Source organism: Lissotriton helveticus, chromosome 2_1 (assembly GCF_964261635.1).
Source record: "Lissotriton helveticus chromosome 2_1, aLisHel1.1, whole genome shotgun sequence".
Classification (NCBI taxonomy): Eukaryota; Metazoa; Chordata; class Amphibia; order Caudata; family Salamandridae; genus Lissotriton; species Lissotriton helveticus.
In genome coordinates this window covers 1,246,910,600-1,246,927,974 of record NC_136059.1, presented here as the reverse complement: position 1 = coordinate 1,246,927,974, position 17,375 = coordinate 1,246,910,600, and positions in this window count along the sequence as shown.

Here is a 17,375-nt window from a genome sequence, read left to right as displayed (position 1 = left end):
TACTCTGCCCGGTCCGTTTGTGGCAACAATGGCGTCCATGGAGGATGTGTTACATGCATTGGTACTGGTCCAGCAGGAGCTGGCCTCATCCAAAGCGGAAACTGCCGCCTTGAATTTGAGTTTGAGTTTAAATTATTTTTAAAGCGCACGTACACCTGGCGGTTTCATGGCGCTACAGTATACCGAGACCTTGGGAGACAGAAACGGACAGTGACAAGAGGGGGTATATTGGGGGAAAGCTTTAGAAAACAGAAAGGTTTTTAACCCCTTTCTGAAGAGAGAGTATTGGGAAGAGCATCTAAGGTGAAGTGGGAGGGAGTTCCAAAAATTGGGGGCCAATGTGGAAAATTTAGAGCCCCCCCCATTTTTTACGGCGAGAGCGGGGAACTATCAAAAGGTGTTGAGAGGAAGAGCGGAGTTCCCTGGCGGGGGCATAGGCATTGATCGCAGATGAGATAAAAGCAGGGGCGGAGCCAAGCAGGGCCTGGAAGGTGAGGCAACCCACCTTAAACAGGGAGCGCTCACAAATAGGGAGCCAGTGCTAGGATTTTAGGAGGGGGGGTGATGTGATGGGATTTGGACCGATTGTGAACCAAGCGAGCGGCTTGGTTCTGTACCAGCTGTAGTCGTCGCATGCTGTAGGCTGGCATGCCATGGTATAGGGCATTGCCATAATCCAGTCGAGAGACGACCATAGCTAGTACAATAAGTTTTAGGGCGGTGAAGGAAAAGAAGCAGGAGACCTTGCGGATAGTGCGGAGAGAAAGAAAAGAAGAAGAAACCACCGAGCTCACCTGGGAGTGCAAAGTGAGTTGGTCATTGAGTTTGATACCGAGCGTTTTGACAGAGGAGGAAGGGGATGGGGGGCCCAAGGGGGGAGGGCCAAAAAAGGAGGGACCAGGGACTGGAGCAACCACCTGTCAAAACCAGCTCTGTTTTATCAGGGTTTAGTTTCAGGTGGTTGAGATTCATCCAGTCCCGGATAAAGAGCATGGTAGACTGGAAATTGGATTTGGAATCAGATGATTGAGAGAGGGAGAAGATGAGCTGGAGGTCATCCGCATAATTGTATACGGAGACCTCCCTTTGCTGAAGAGCAAAGATGAGGGGGGCTATGTACAAGTTGAATAGTAATGGGGAAAGGGAAGAGCCCTGAGGGACCCCGCATAAGACCTTCCGTGGTTCGGCCGAGAAGTCGCCCAGGCGCACCGCTTGGGTGCGATTGCTTAGGAAGGAGGACAGCCAGACCAAGGCCGAGCCACCGACGCCTGCCGCCCCGACACGGGAAAGTAAGATGGAATGGTCCACCGTGTCGAAGGCGGCGGACAGGTCGAGTAGGATCAAGGCCTGGGAGATGTTAGTGTCCAATCCCTCTCTGAGATCATCAAGTACCGATAGCACCACTGACTCGGTGGAGTGAGCCGGGCGAAATCCGGCCTGACGGGGGGCTAAGACTCGGTTTTCTTCCACATAGGTGGTAAGTACTCTGGTCACGTGTCGCTCCAGAACTTTCCCAAGGAAGGGGAGAAGAGAAATAGGGCGATAGTTGGCGGGAGCAGAAAGGTCCGCGCCAGGCTTTTTAAGAATAGGGAGAATAATAGCAGTTTTGAGAGTAGGGGTAACAACGCCCTGAGAAAGGGAGCAGTTAAGAAAAGTGAGCGGAGGTAGGGGACAGTTGGTGAAAATGTGACAGAGAATGTGAGCAGGACACGGGTCAAGTGGGGACCCGGATTTGACCAGTGGGAGAAGGGAGAGAAGGGATTCTTCCGAAAGGAGAGGGAATGAGTCAAGACGTGTCTCAGAGGGGGGGCAGGGCGGATTGAGGAAGGTAGAAGGAGAGGAGGGGATGTTTGCTCTAATTTTTGCGATTTTATCCAGGAAATAGGTATTCAAGGAATTGCATAAAGATTGTGACGGGGAAGGTTTGAGGGTAGTTCTGTCGGAGTAGGCTAATTTGTTGACAATAGAGAAAATTTCTCTAGGCTTATTCTCAGCGACTAGGACTTTGGAAGAGAAATAGTCTGTTTTGGAGGTCAGAATGTTTTTTTTGTATTGTGACAGAAGGGAGGTGTAATGGGCTTTGAGGGTGGGGCAGTATTGTCGTCTCCAGGCTCGTTCAGCGTGACGGACTGTAAGCTTTAACGCCTTCAGTTCCTCGTTGAACCAGTGGTTGGAATCGTTCGTACGTCTGGAGGAGACGCGCCTGAGCGGGGCAAAGGAGTCGCAGCCTGATGCTAGCCAGGAATTGATGGAATTGGCTTGTTCTGAAATGGACTGACCAGATAGGTCAGGGCTGGAAGAAGAGAGAGAAGAAGCTAAGGAGGCAACATCCACCCGGCCCCAGGAGCGTACCCAGATATTTTTGGGGAGCGAGGGCTTGGTGGGTGGGCCAAGTAGTGAAGAAAAAGAAATCAAGGAGTGGTCAGACCAGGGGCAGGGGGAGATGGACAGAGACTCAATAGGGCAGTTGAGAGACCAGATCTGGTCGAGAATGTGACCCTGAGTGTGCGTAGGGGAGAGGACATGTGAACTAAAGTTGAGAGAACGTAGAGTCTCGGAAAATTCTTTTGAGGTGGAACATTCGGCTGGGTCAGAGGGCCAAAAGTTAAAGTCGCCTAGCACCATAATGGAGGCGTTGTTAATCGCTAGGGTGGCCACAAGCTCTTGAAAGCCAGCAAGGAAGGTTTCAGAGGGTTGGGGGGGGCGATACATAAGTAAACAAGTGAGGGGTAGCTTAAAGGAAAGAGAACGGACAACAAGGAAATCTGAGGTACCAATAGATGGAAAATCAAGAGGTTGGAAAGGGAGATCCTTCCGAGCGATCAGGGCGACGCCCCCGCCCGGTCTGCCAGAAGGCCGATCAGCGCGGAGCGCGTAGTAGGTGGCGGGAAGAGATGCTAATAGGGTAGGGAGGGAGCTATCACGGAACCAGGTCTCCGTAAGAAATAATAGATCAGGTTTGTGGAGATCGAGTAAGACAAAGAGTTCGTGGTAATGCTTCACTGCGGAGCGCGTATTAAGATAGCAAATGGAAAGAGGGGTGAATATGGGACCGGCTGGGGGAATGGGGCAGGAGATGGGGAGGGAGCAGGTCGGAGCGGGCGAAAGGAGAGGAGGGGTAGGGGCTGTCAGTCCCAAGCTTATGATATGGTTGGTCACAGAGGCATCGAGTGGCCAAGGGCCTTGGAGACCATATAGTTGCACCGATGAGTACTGTTGCAATCGGGCGTAGTAGGGTGGCCTAGGCCCTGGGCCCGTTCGGGCGCGGACGGGCGCAGACGGGCTTGCCTTAAGCGCGCCTTCGGCGCGCAATCGTCGCACCCGCTGCGCTCGTCCGCTGCGCGTTTGATGAAAGCACATGATTTATATTGTGCAAGAAGATGGAAGGGGCGTGGCCTCAATAAGGGGGCGTGGCCTCGGCGCTAGCCAAGGTGGCGTGAGGGGGTGAAATTGATCGGTATCCTACCGCAGCAGCGTTAAGTCGGCTGCGCGGGGAACCGAGAACAGATGGTAAGTGAATTTTAAAAGCATAGAACACAGGGGAAATAACAAACAATTTCAATGTTAAAAAACCCTGAGGTCGCGCTCCCGGCTTCCGCCTCAGGAGGTCTCAGAGTGGCGGGGCAGGCGCTTGTGCTCATCGCCTATTTGTGCGTGATGGAAGGGGGCGTGGCCTAAATAAGGGGGCGTGGCCTCGGCGCTCGCCAAGGTGGCATGAGGGGGTGAAATTGATATGTATCCTACCGCAGCAGCGTTAAGTCGGCTGCGCGGGGAACCGAGAACAGATGGTAAGTGAATTTTAAAAGCATAGAACACAGGGGAAATAACAAACAATTTCAATGTTAAAAAACCCTGAGGTCGCGCTCCCGGCTTCCGCCTCAGGAGGTCTCAGAGTGGCGGGGCAGGCGCTTGTGCTCATCGCCTATTTGTGCGTGATGGAAGGGGGCGTGGCCTCAATAAGGGGGCGTGGCCTCGGCGCTCGCCAAGGTGGCATGAGGGGGTGAAATTGATATGTATCCTACCGCAGCAGCGTTAAGTCGGCTGCGCGGGGAACCGAGAACAGATGGTAAGTGAATTTTAAAAGCATAGAACACAGGGGAAATAACAAACAATTTCAATGTTAAAAAACCCTGAGGTCGCGCTCCCGGCTTCCGCCTCAGGAGGTCTCAGAGTGGCTGGGCAGGCGCTTGTGCTCAGCGCCTATTTGTGCGCGATGGAAGGGGGCGTGGCCTCAATAAGGGGGCGTGGCCTCGGCGCTCGCCAAGGTGGCGTGAGGGGGTGAAATTGATCGGTATCCTACCGCAGCAGCGTTAAGTCGGCTGCGCGGGGAACTGAGAACAGATGGTAAGTGAATTTTAAAAGCATAGAACACAGGGGAAATAACAAACAATTTCAATGTTAAAAAACCCTGAGGTCGCGCTCCCGGCTTCCGCCTCAGGAGGTCTCAGAGTGGCTGGGCAGGCGCTTGTACTCAGCGCCTATTTGTGCGCGATGGAAGGGGGGGTGGCCTCAATAAGGGGGCGTGGCCTCGGCGCTCGCCAAGGTGGCGTGAGGGGGTGAAATTGATCGGTATCCTACCGCAGCAGCGTTAAGTCGGCTGCGCGGGGAACCGAGAACAGATGGTAAGTGAATTTCAAATGCATAGAACACAGGGGAAATAACAAACAATTTCAATGTTAACCACTTGGCTGCTAAGGGGTTTTCCCCTCCTGTGCTGGAGATTTATGTTTCCCATTATACATGACGAGTTGACCTTGTCATGAGCACAGATTCAGTGTGCCTCATGACGAGTTCACCTTGTCATTAGCATGCAAGTGGTTAAAAAACCCTGAGGTCGCGCTCCCGGCCTCCGCCTCAGGAGGTCTCAGAGTGGCTGGGCAGGCGCTTGTGCTCAGCGCCTATTTGTGCGCGATGGAAGGGGGCGTGGCCTCAATAAGGGGGCATGGCCTCGGCGCTCGCCAAGGTGGCGTGAGGGGGTGAAATTGATCGGTATCCTACCGCAGCAGCGTTAATTCGGCTGCGCGGGGAACCGAGAACAGATGGTAAGTGAATTTTAAAAGCATAGAACACAGGGGAAATAACAAACAATTTCAATGTTAAAAAACCCTGAGGTTGCGCTCCCGGCTTCCGCCTCAGGAGGTCTCAGAGTGGCTGGCCTTAAAAGACAAGGTGGATCAACTTACTAGAAATCCCTTTAATGCCTCTTCCACTGCACCTGCCATACAGGTCTCAGTACCTCCGCCCATTCCCTTGTCCAATCCTGAAAGATTCTCAGGTGACCCCCGTAAAATCCAAGTGTTTTTGACCCAGGTATTGTTGCACTTCTCGTGCAAACCGGCCTCTTTCCCTATAAATCACTCTAGGGTGGCTTTCGCCATATCATACATGGTGGGGGACGCGGCTAATTGGGCGGTGCCCTTAGTAAAGAACAACGATGCCATCTTATCAGATTGGTCGTCATTTAGAACCGAATTCGAGAAGGTGTTCGATCGTAGGGCAACTACATTTCGTGCCGACAAGGAACTCCTAGAGTTGAGACAAGGGAAAAGCGAGTTAATTACGTATTTGACAGCATTCAACCGATTGGTGGCTGAGGCTGAATGGCCGGAGGAGAAGAGAATGTCTCTTTTCTATCAAGGGTTAAAGGAGGAGCTAAAACACGTGGTGGCCCAGATTGACCCTCAGCCAACCACGTGTGTGGATATGATAAACCTGCCGTTAAGGTTAGATAGCAGGATGTCAGAGAGAGGGGGAAACAGGAGAAGATGGGAAAAAGGAATGGCTGGTTTCGAACGCTCCCCCCGTAAAGTATTAGGGGGTTCGGACAACAACCCGGAACCCATGGAAATCGGTGCCCTTAGAGCTCCGTTATCTAGAGAAGAGAGAGAGGTCAGGAGAACTCAAGGTCTGTGTATGTACTGCGGGAAAAAGGGACATTACGTCAGAGAATGTCCCTCTAAACCCAAGACCTCTGGCACTGGGAACCGATTTAAGAGGGTGGCGGTGTCATCTACTATGCCAGAGATGGAAAAAACAGAGACTCTTAATACAGGTGTAGAAGAAAAACAGGACTGGAAGCTCACTTCCTTATCCACTGATGGGATAGGAGAAACAGAATCACATCTAGTGATAGGAATGACTCTAGAATGCAAGCAAGAGTGCCATCATGTTATGGTTATGATAGATTCAGGGGCAACAGGCAATTTTATTGATGATGGTTTGGTGTCTCGTCTGGCTCTCCCTCGTACCCCCAGAGAGAAACCCGAGGAAGTCTTAGCGGTAGACGGGCAGCCTTTAAAGTCCGGACAGTTAACAGAGAGAACAAGAGAGGTGGGTTTATCCGTGGAAGTGCAGGGGAGCACACATGCTGAGCTGCTGTCTCTAAACATCATTGCAGCTCCCCAGTATGAGGTGATCCTAGGCATGCCATGGCTATGCCACCATAATCCTGTGGTAAACTGGAAAAATAAAACATTCCAGTTCTTGCCCGACTTCTGCCAGGACCATATGGTGCCATGTCCACCTGCTCATTTTGCTGTTTTGACCACACCCTATATGGCGGCAACAGCGGTAGAAACGAACGTTACGCTTCCGGATGAATACAGTCTCTACCGTGATGTGTTCAGCGAAATCAAGGCTGAAACTCTACCTCCCCACAGGGAGTACGATTGCCGGATAGATTTGGTGGATGGGGCTACGATCCCTACTTGCAGGGTATACGCCTTATCTGTACCGGAAACGACTCATCTGAAGGAATACATAGATCACTACCTTCGTTTGGGGTTTATCAGACCTTCCCGATCCCCGGCAGCCTCCCCTCTGTTCTTCATAGCAAAAGCCAACGGGGACCTAAGGGCTTGTGTGGACTATCGCGTCTTGAACAAGAACACCATCCGTAACCGTTACCCTCTCCCCCTCATTTCCGTTTTGCTTGACCAGGTGAGGGAGGCTAAGATCTATACCCGTCTGGACTTGCGGGGGGCCTATCACCTGGTCAGGGTGCGTGTGGGGGACGAGTGGAAAACGGCTTTCAAGACGCGATATGGTCTTTATGAGTATTTGGTTATGCCCTTCGGGCTTTGTAATGCCCCTGCGGCCTTCCAATTTTTTATTAATGACGTGCTGAAGGACTATGTGGACCACTTCGTGGTTGTGTATATAGACGACATCCTGATATACTCCCAAAAAGTGTCAGGTCATACAGAACAAGTGTGTAAGGTCCTGGAAAAACTGAGGGAGCACCGTCTGTATGTGAAGCTGAGCAAGTGCGAGTTTGGTGTACGTGAGGTGGAGTTCTTGGGAGTGAATCTCACCCCTAAGGGTTTGCAAATGTCTGCAAGGAAGGTTCAGGCGGTTCAGGAATGGCCAGCCCCAAAGAACATGAGGGAGGTACAGAGTTTTTTGGGGTTCGCGAATTATTATCGCCGTTTCATCGTGCAGTTTTCACAAAAGGCGGTCCCCATAACCAAGTTGTTGAGAAAAGGGGCACCGTTTGTATGGACCAGAGAGGCGGAGGAGGCGTTTACATCTCTGAAAAGAGCTTTTGTCACAGCTCCTGTGTTGGCACATCCTGTGATCGAACATCCCTTCGTGGTAGAAGCTGACGCTTCAGATGAAGCGATAGGGGCGGTGTTATCTCAGAGGAATTCGCTTACGGGACAGCTCCATCCGGTGGCATACCTCTCTAAAAAACTGAGTCCTGCGGAGGTAAATTACACCATCGCAGAAAAAGAACTTCTGGCTATAAAGCGAGCTTTTCAGGAGTGGAGACAATACCTATGGGGGGCGTGTCACGCAGTGACGGTCTACACAGATCACAGAAACCTCCAGTATATGTCTTCAGCTAGACATTTGACGCAAAGACAGTTGCGCTGGATGCTTTTCTTTGCAGAGTATAACTTTGCGGTGACTTTTAGACCAGGCATCGACAACAGGAAGGCGGACGCTTTGTCTAGACAAGTGTTGCCAGCGGAGCAGGTGGAGGAAGTTCCTCAGGCTATTATCCCTGCAACAAAGGTGTTGTGTGTGGTGCGGGCGGAGAGATTCCTTGAGGAGGTTAAGGGCTCCAGGTCCCAGGTGGCGTGGAAGCGATGGGCCGCAAACAAACCCGGCAGGGTGGTGAGACAAGGGCTGCCTTTCCAGGGAGAGGGCCTGTACTTACCTACGACCGAACTACAGAAAAAGGCTTTTTTATGGTGTCATGTAGCACCCATGGCTGGGCACCCAGGCATTACCAAAACAGTGAGTCTGCTTAAGAGGTATTTCTGGTGGGACTCCTTGGTCAAGGACGTGACTCAGTGGGTGATGAGCTGTGAGGAGTGTGCCAGAGCAAAAGGGGTGAACACCAAGAAGAAAGGCCAACTAATGCCCATGCCCACCCCTGCTCGCCCGTGGCAGAATATAAGCCTGGATTTCATAACGGGTCTACCCGTTGATCAGGGGTGTACAGCTGTTTTGGTGGTGGTAGACAATCTCACCAAGATGGGACATTTTATCCCGGGTAAAAACCTCCCCACTGCCAGTCAAACTGCACATTTATTGGCTTCTCAGGTCATACGAATACATGGCATTCCTCAGGTGATTGTATCTGATAGGGGGCCACAATTCGTTGCCCGTTTTTGGAAAATGTGGTGTCAGGCTCTGGGTATTGAATCTGCTCTCTCAACAAGCTTCCATCCGCAGACCGATGGGCAGACTGAGAGGCTAAATCAAACCTTGAAAAAGTATCTGCAATGTTATTCGAAGGAGGCGCATGAGTCCTGGGTTGAGTTGCTTTGGATGGCTGAATTGGCATACAACAATGCTTGGCACAGTTCTACTGGTATATCACCTTTCAAGGCCAATTATGGTTATGACGCAAACATGTGACCCGTCCATATCCCCACAGATCTAAGTAATCGGCCTACTGTGATGGAACACTTCCGGTCTTTGAGGAAGGTGCATAAAGGTGTGCAAAAACACTTGTTAAAAGCGAAAGAAGTGTACAAATGTTGGGAAGACAAACACAGGAATCCGGGGCCTCAGTTCAAGGTGGGGGACAAAGTGTGGCTGTCCACCAAGTACATTCGTTTCAAGCTGCGAAGCGTGTTTCACCCACGGTTCATTGGCCCCTATCCAATTGTGAGGCAAATCAATCCTGTGGCATACAAGCTTAAGTTGCCTGGTTCTTTGAGAATCCACCCGGTGTTCCACGTCCACCTGCTAAAGAAGGCGCTCACTTCACGTTGGAGGGTGCCACCGCCGGTGGAATGCGACGGGGGTGTTGAATATGAGGTGAAGACCATACGTGACTCGAAGCTGCGTAGGGGTGTTCTGTGGTATCTTGTTTCGTGGAAGGGGTATTCTGCGGAGGACGATTCCTGGGAGCCTTGGGATCATGTTCACACTCCCAGGGCTATCCGTTCCTTCCATGAGAGATTCCCCTCCAAGCCTGGTCCTAGGAGGCGCTAGGGAGGAGGGCGTACTGTCAGGTTTCAATGTGGATCACCCAAGGACACCCACTATATATGTGCTACCTAAGGTACACAAGAACCCGAGCAAACCACCAGGGCGACCCATCATATCTGGATGCGGCTCATTGATAGAACCACTCTGCAAGTATATTGATGTATTCTTGAAGCCCTTAGCAGAAGCCACCCCGACGTACTTAAGAGACACAATGCAAGTCATCAATCTCATCGACCAGAAAACATTCAACAAACAGAACCAAATCCTGGTAACCATGGACATCGTCTCACTGTATACCAGCATCCCACAGAGACCAGCTTTGGAGTGCATGAGGAGAATACTCAATACACGGGAACAACCTATGCCGGTCCCCACGGAGTTTCTGATTGAATTGCTGGAAATTGCAATGACCAAGAATTTTTTCATTTTCCAGAACAACTACTACATACAGAGTAAAGGAGTAGCCATGGGCGCTGCCTTCGCCCCGGATTTAGCTATCCTTTATATGTCAGAATTCGAACAAGACTGCATCCTCTCACCACACAACCCACACAGGGAGATGATCACAACTTGGCAGCGTTACATCGACGATATTCTCATGGTATGGTCTGGAGATGAAGACAACCTCCATGCTTTTCTACTCTGGCTGAACAACCAATCTCAGGACATCAAATTCACGATGCATATGGATAAAGAGTCGATTGACTTCCTCGACATTAGCATCAAGGAGAAAGATGGACACTTGTATACCACCCTCTTCCGTAAACCATCTGAGAGAAATTCCCTCCTACGCTACTCTAGCCACCATACGAGGGGATTGAGGGACAACCTACCCTTCGGACAGTTTCTGCGCATTCGAAGAAATTGCTCCCTCAAAGAAGACTTTTTTAAGGAATCAGATGAACTAATCAAGCGTCTGATAGACAGGGGCTATCCTAAACGCCTAGTGAAGCGATCCCGTAAGAGAGCCTGGTTCCAGGACCGAACAACCCTACTCGAACCCAAGAAGCGAACATCGTCCCTTGAACGCATGATATGCGTTACCACGTTTTGTACTCAGAGTAACCTTATAAGAAAAAGTGTCAACAAACATTGGGGCTTGGTAGCGGACATTCTTGAAGTCCCTGAACCTCCCATGCACGCCTTCAAAAAGGCCAGAAACGTCAGAGACATGGTGGTACGATCACTACTGGAGACTCCACAGGCACCCACGATCCAGAGCCTATGGAAGTTACCTGAAATTGTGGGACATTACAAATGTACTTCGTGCAAAGCATGTCCGATGTGCTGGGAGACCAAACAAATACAATATAACAATTTCACTTTCAATCTCAAATCTCTGACCAATTGCAACTCCAGTGGGGTCATTTATGCAATTCTGTGTCCTTGCGACCTCATGTATGTAGGACAAACCATACAAAAAGTCAAAAATCGCATATTTCAACACTGTAGCAGAATCCGGTGTTCCACGACTGGGGCACCGTTGGTGGAACACTTCCAAGAAAAAAACCACACACCAGAATCTCTACGTTGGCTAGTAGTTGAAAAAGTTTCTCTGGGGCCACGGGGGGCCAACTTGACCTCTATCCTCAACACCAGAGAGTGTAAGTGGATGCAGAAATTTCAAACCATAAGGAGGGGATTAAATGAACTTGACGCCAATTTCTCCCAGATGGCTGGACTGTATCCAGAATGAACATTGAATATCAGTATAGAGCTTATTCCCTCCTATACCGCCCATTTCCATGCAGAAAGCGCCCCTTTGGGCGTTATTTGAGTATTGTATTCACTTTATGCATTGTCCTTCACATGTAATTTGCCAAAGTATAATGTCTACAATTCCAAATTGATCATTGCCTGCTGTCACGACCATCTATATACAAGTGTTTTAATTTTTTGTGTAATTATGAATGATCGCTGAATACCTTCATATGTATCTTGGGCTTAACTGTGGCTTAAATCCAACTGACCACGTAGCTACAATGTGGCGCTCTAGAGCCCTCTTCTAGCCTCGATCACTTTCCATGCGCATACACGGCATATGGTATCTTCAGACTCCCTCCCTGCCGTCTAAACGCGTAATTGAATACTTTGTAGACATTCCCTCAGGTCTGGAGCGCACCCGGTTTTCCGACCTCCTGATTGGTCGTTAACGTCGAGCCCTTTTTGCCATTACGGGCATCCAGCGGCTGCACCGCGAGTAAGCACACGGATGCAGTTCGCCGGTGTAACGGGAACCTACCCATGAGGTCCCGCTTTAAGGTAATGTTGTAACCCTCTCAGCTTGGTTGTAACACCCATAGCCTATTTCTCTTCGCGGCAAATGCCTAACGTTCATGCCCGCGATCTTAAACCCCAGCATGCTACTTTTCTGTCCCCACAGTAAGGAGCAATTGATGTCCCCGGGCGTGAGGAATGATCCCACAGTGCACACCGGTATCTTGCTAATAAGCTCATCTTACAAGTAAGTCCCGACCTGAGTGACCGCTCACCCCAGGCAGTTTTTTTCAAACTAGCACCCTGATGTTTAGTGCTAATTTATTCCAGATAAACTTGGGAGCTGTGCCATGGCCCCGTTAAAGACGGTACAGATGCCGACCGTCCTCTGATGTAGGTATTACCACATCCCCACTTTCACCATTTTTAAAACGCACAATCACCTATAGTTACTAAAATACGTTTTTTAACCTTGCCCCATAGGCTCTCCCTCCTTCCTGATGAAGACCCCAACATGAGGCGTGAAGCAACCCTTTAGCGTAATCAGGGGTCGAAACGTAGAACTACGCTTTTTTTTGCCTCACACCATAGGATTCACATATGAGATTGTTTCTCGCCCTATATGTGTGATGAATTTTGGGAACCTTTGCTTACTGATCTGATTGTAAAGGTTTTTTCAATTGCAACATGATGCCATAAAGATGTCACTACACCTTTACCGTGTCCCCCTCACTTCACTCACCCCTCCCCCTTTCACCGAGAGCACTCTTTCGAATTTATGAATGTAATGATTCTACAATTACATGGTTATGTTTTCTCTTCAAAATGAAATATTGGCTGCAATTTGATTGAAACTTTGCATGAATAAATGCCAATGAACTTGATATGATTAGTTTAATTTTGTGAAGAACGTATTCTAAAGGAATTCACATTTAAGTCATTGATTGTGTGTCCGACCATATAACTGGTTTTCTAAATGTTTTTTGAGACTTTCTAACTCGGACCGACCCTATTTTTGTACTGTTTCACGGACCCAGGTCCTGAGTTCTCAAGGGCCTACCCCTTTTTGTACTCACACTCTCAGAGCAAGAGAATTCTTGCGAGGGTTTCTGTTCTTTTGAAATATATTTGATTGATTCAATTGGTGTATAGTTAGGGCTTCATCAATATGGAACTTGAGACCCTTTCATATACAGAAGACTATATTAAGAATCTAATCGGGGGTGAAACGGGCACTGCATTCCTAACCAGCGACAATCGCAGTGTGGATCATTCCCTCAATGAGAAGATCACTAGACTTGAACGCTTAGAGAAGAAACTAGTTAGAACCAAGCTGCATGGTCACTTACTAACAGGTTATCTCAGAGCGAACATCATACCAACCGGACTTCAAGTCCGTAACGAACCGGCCATCTTCGTGGATAACCCAAAATTTAAGGAAGGATTCAGTTTCGTGGCCAACAACTGCTCCCGGCACTGGATGGTGCTGGGAGTGGAGACGACTAGAGAGCAAGTGGAACAACTGACGAAAGAAATCGATGACCTCAAGGCGGAAATTGCTAATCATTCGGCTTTTGCGGATGCCAAAGAAACATTAGAGAGATTGAAAAAGACTCTAAAAGACTTTGATGTTGACACCCAAACTAAAAGATTAGATAAACTGGCTAAGGATATCCAGTATTACGACCGGAAAAAGACCTATCCTTACCTACAACCAGACTACTACAGGCAAGACAACCAAGGCCGTTTCTCCAACAGAGGAAGGGGAGGATACAGAGGTACAAGAAGGTACACAAATTTTTCGGATTCTTCGTACAGTGGTGACAGCGAGAACGACCAGAGCTCATCCAGTGCGAACTACCAGCAACAGGACCAATGGTACCAACCACAACAGCAACCATCATACGAACACCAATCGGCTTTTTTAGGGGACAGCCAGTGGAGACCACCGAGAGGGAGAGGCCGAGGAGGATCATGGAACAACCGCCCCAATGGAGGCAACCAACAACAGAATTGGGACAGCGGGAGACAGCAGGGCAGTACTCCCAAACAAGTACGTTTTCAACAGGAAGATCACGGGGAGAGGAGCACGAGGAGGAAGACCTACAGATGGTAACCAGGTCACTTGACAGAAGCGACCCTATCATAAATTTATCCAAACACACGCTCACGGAAGATGAGAGAAGCATACTATGTAAAGGCCTCTCTTTTGTGCCTACCTCCTACCCTAATAAGTTCAACATACAAACTGAACTTACAAGGTTTTTCAGGAAACTAAGGCTGAAATTCTTTTTTAAAAATAAACCCACTCCAGCCTTGACTGCCTTTACCAATCTGCGACCACCGTCCACCTTTATGCCCTCAATGGCATCAGTAGCCCATGAGATACTAACCTATGAAAGTGTAGTCATGAGGGATGTCTTCAAAACCATCAATAAAAAACAATATGTGAAACAGAACATCAGCAGTGGGGAGAGGAGTGCACTGGAATCTCTGAAAAACAACAAGTCTGTGGTATTAAAGCCAGCGGACAAGGGTGGCTCAATAGTTATACTGGATGTGGATGACTATAAAGCTGAGATCCAATCCCAACTGACTGACGGTGTCAGCTACAGACCAACGGCAAGGGATCCGACCAGAGAAGTACGGAAAGACATTGTGACTATTACAACAAAAGCCTTGGAAATGGGATTCCTTTCCAAGAAGGAGTTCGAGTACCTCAATGTGGATCACCCAAGGACACCCACTATATATGTGCTACCTAAGGTACACAAGAACCCGAGCAAACCACCAGGGCGACCCATCATATCTGGATGCGGCTCATTGATAGAACCACTCTGCAAGTATATTGATGTATTCTTGAAGCCCTTAGCGGAAGCCACCCCGACGTACTTAAGAGACACAATGCAAGTCATCAATCTCATCGACCAGAAAACATTCAACAAACAGAACCAAATCCTGGTAACCATGGACATCGTCTCACTGTATACCAGCATCCCACAGAGACCAGCTTTGGAGTGCATGAGGAGAATACTCAATAGACGGGAACAACCTATGCCGATCCCCACGGAGTTTCTGATTGAATTGCTGGAAATTGCAATGACCAAGAATTTTTTCATTTTCCAGAACAACTACTACATACAGAGTAAAGGAGTAGCCATGGGCGCTGCCTTCGCCCCGGATTTAGCTATCCTTTATATGTCAGAATTCGAACAAGACTGCATCCTCTCACCACACAACCCACACAGGGAGATGATCACAACTTGGCAGCGTTACATCGACGATATTCTCATGGTATGGTCTGGAGATGAAGACAACCTCCATGCTTTTCTACTCTGGCTGAACAACCAATCTCAGGACATCAAATTCACGATGCATATGGATAAAGAGTCGATTGACTTCCTCGACATTAGCATCAAGGAGAAAGATGGACACTTGTATACCACCCTCTTCCGTAAACCATCTGAGAGAAATTCCCTCCTACGCTACTCTAGCCACCATACGAGGGGATTGAGGGACAACCTACCCTTCGGACAGTTTCTGCGCATTCGAAGAAATTGCTCCCTCAAAGAAGACTTTTTTAAGGAATCAGATGAACTAATCAAGCGTCTGATAGACAGGGGCTATCCTAAACGCCTAGTGAAGCGATCCCGTAAGAGAGCCTGGTTCCAGGACCGAACAACCCTACTCGAACCCAAGAAGCGAACATCGTCCCTTGAACGCATGATATGCGTTACCACGTTTTGTACTCAGAGTAACCTTATAAGAAAAAGTGTCAACAAACATTGGGGCTTGGTAGCGGACATTCTTGAAGTCCCTGAACCTCCCATGCACGCCTTCAAAAAGGCCAGAAACGTCAGAGACATGGTGGTACGATCACTACTGGAGACTCCACAGGCACCCACGATCCAGAGCCTATGGAAGTTACCTGAAATTGTGGGACATTACAAATGTACTTCGTGCAAAGCATGTCCGATGTGCTGGGAGACCAAACAAATACAATATAACAATTTCACTTTCAATCTCAAATCTCTGACCAATTGCAACTCCAGTGGGGTCATTTATGCAATTCTGTGTCCTTGCGACCTCATGTATGTAGGACAAACCATACAAAAAGTCAAAAATCGCATATTTCAACACTGTAGCAGAATCCGGTGTTCCTCGACTGGGGCACCGTTGGTGGAACACTTCCAAGAAAAAAACCACACACCAGAATCTCTACGTTGGCTAGTAGTTGAAAAAGTTTCTCTGGGGCCACGGGGGGCAACTTAACCTCTATCCTCAACACCAGAGAGTGTAAGTGGATGCAGAAATTTCAAACCATAAGGAGGGGATTAAATGAACTTGACGCCAATTTCTCCCAGATGGCTGGACTGTATCCAGAATGAACATTGAATATCAGTATAGAGCTTATTCCCTCCTATACCGCCCATTTCCATGCAGAAAGCGCCCCTTTGGGCGTTATTTGAGTATTGTATTCACTTTATGCATTGTCCTTCACATGTAATTTGCCAAAGTATAATGTCTACAATTCCAAATTGATCATTGCCTGCTGTCACGACCATCTATATACAAGTGTTTTAATTTTTTGTGTAATTATGAATGATCGGTGAATACCTTCATATGTATCTTGGGCTTAACTGTGGCTTAAATCCAACTGACCACGTAGCTACAATGTGGCGCTCTAGAGCCCTCTTCTAGCCTCGATCACTTTCCATGCGCATACACGGCATATGGTATCTTCAGACTCCCTCCCTGCCGTCTAAACGCGTAATTGAATACTTTGTAGACATTCCCTCAGGTCTGGAGCGCACCCGGTTTTCCGACCTCCTGATTGGTCGTTAACGTCGAGCCCTTTTTGCCATTACGGGCATCCAGCGGCTGCACCGCGAGTAAGCACACGGATGCAGTTCGCCGGTGTAACGGGAACCTACCCATGAGGTCCCGCTTTAAGGTAATGTTGTAACCCTCTCAGCTTGGTTGTAACACCCATAGCCTATTTCTCTTCGCGGCAAATGCCTAACGTTCATGCCCGCGATCTTAAACCCCAGCATGCTACTTTTCTGTCCCCAAAGTAAGGAGCAATTGATGTCCCCGGGCGTGAGGAATGATCCCACAGCGCACACCGGTATCTTGCTAATAAGCTCATCTTACAAGTAAGTCCCGACCTGAGTGACCGCTCACCCCAGGCAGTTTTTTTCAAACTAGCACCCTGATGTTTAGTGCTAATTTATTCCAGATAAACTTGGGAGCTGTGCCATGGCCCCGTTAAAGACGGTACAGATGCCGACCGTCCTCTGATGTAGGTATTACCACATCCCCACTTTCACCATTTTTAAAACGCACAATCACCTATAGTTACTAAAATAAGTTTTTTAACCTTGCCCCATAGGCTCTCCCTCCTTCCTGATGAAGACCCCAACATGAGGCGTGAAGCAACCCTTTAGCGTAATCAGGGGTCGAAACGTAGAACTACGCTTTTTTTTGCCTCACACCATAGGATTCAAATATGAGATTGTTTCTCGCCCTATATGTGTGATGAATTTTGGGAACCTTTGCTTACTGATCTGATTGTAAAGGTTTTTTCAATTGCAACATGATGCCATAAAGATGTCACTACACCTTTACCGTGTCCCCCTCACTTCACTCACCCCTCCCCCTTTCACCGAGAGCACTCTTTCGAATTTATGAATGTAATGATTCTACAATTA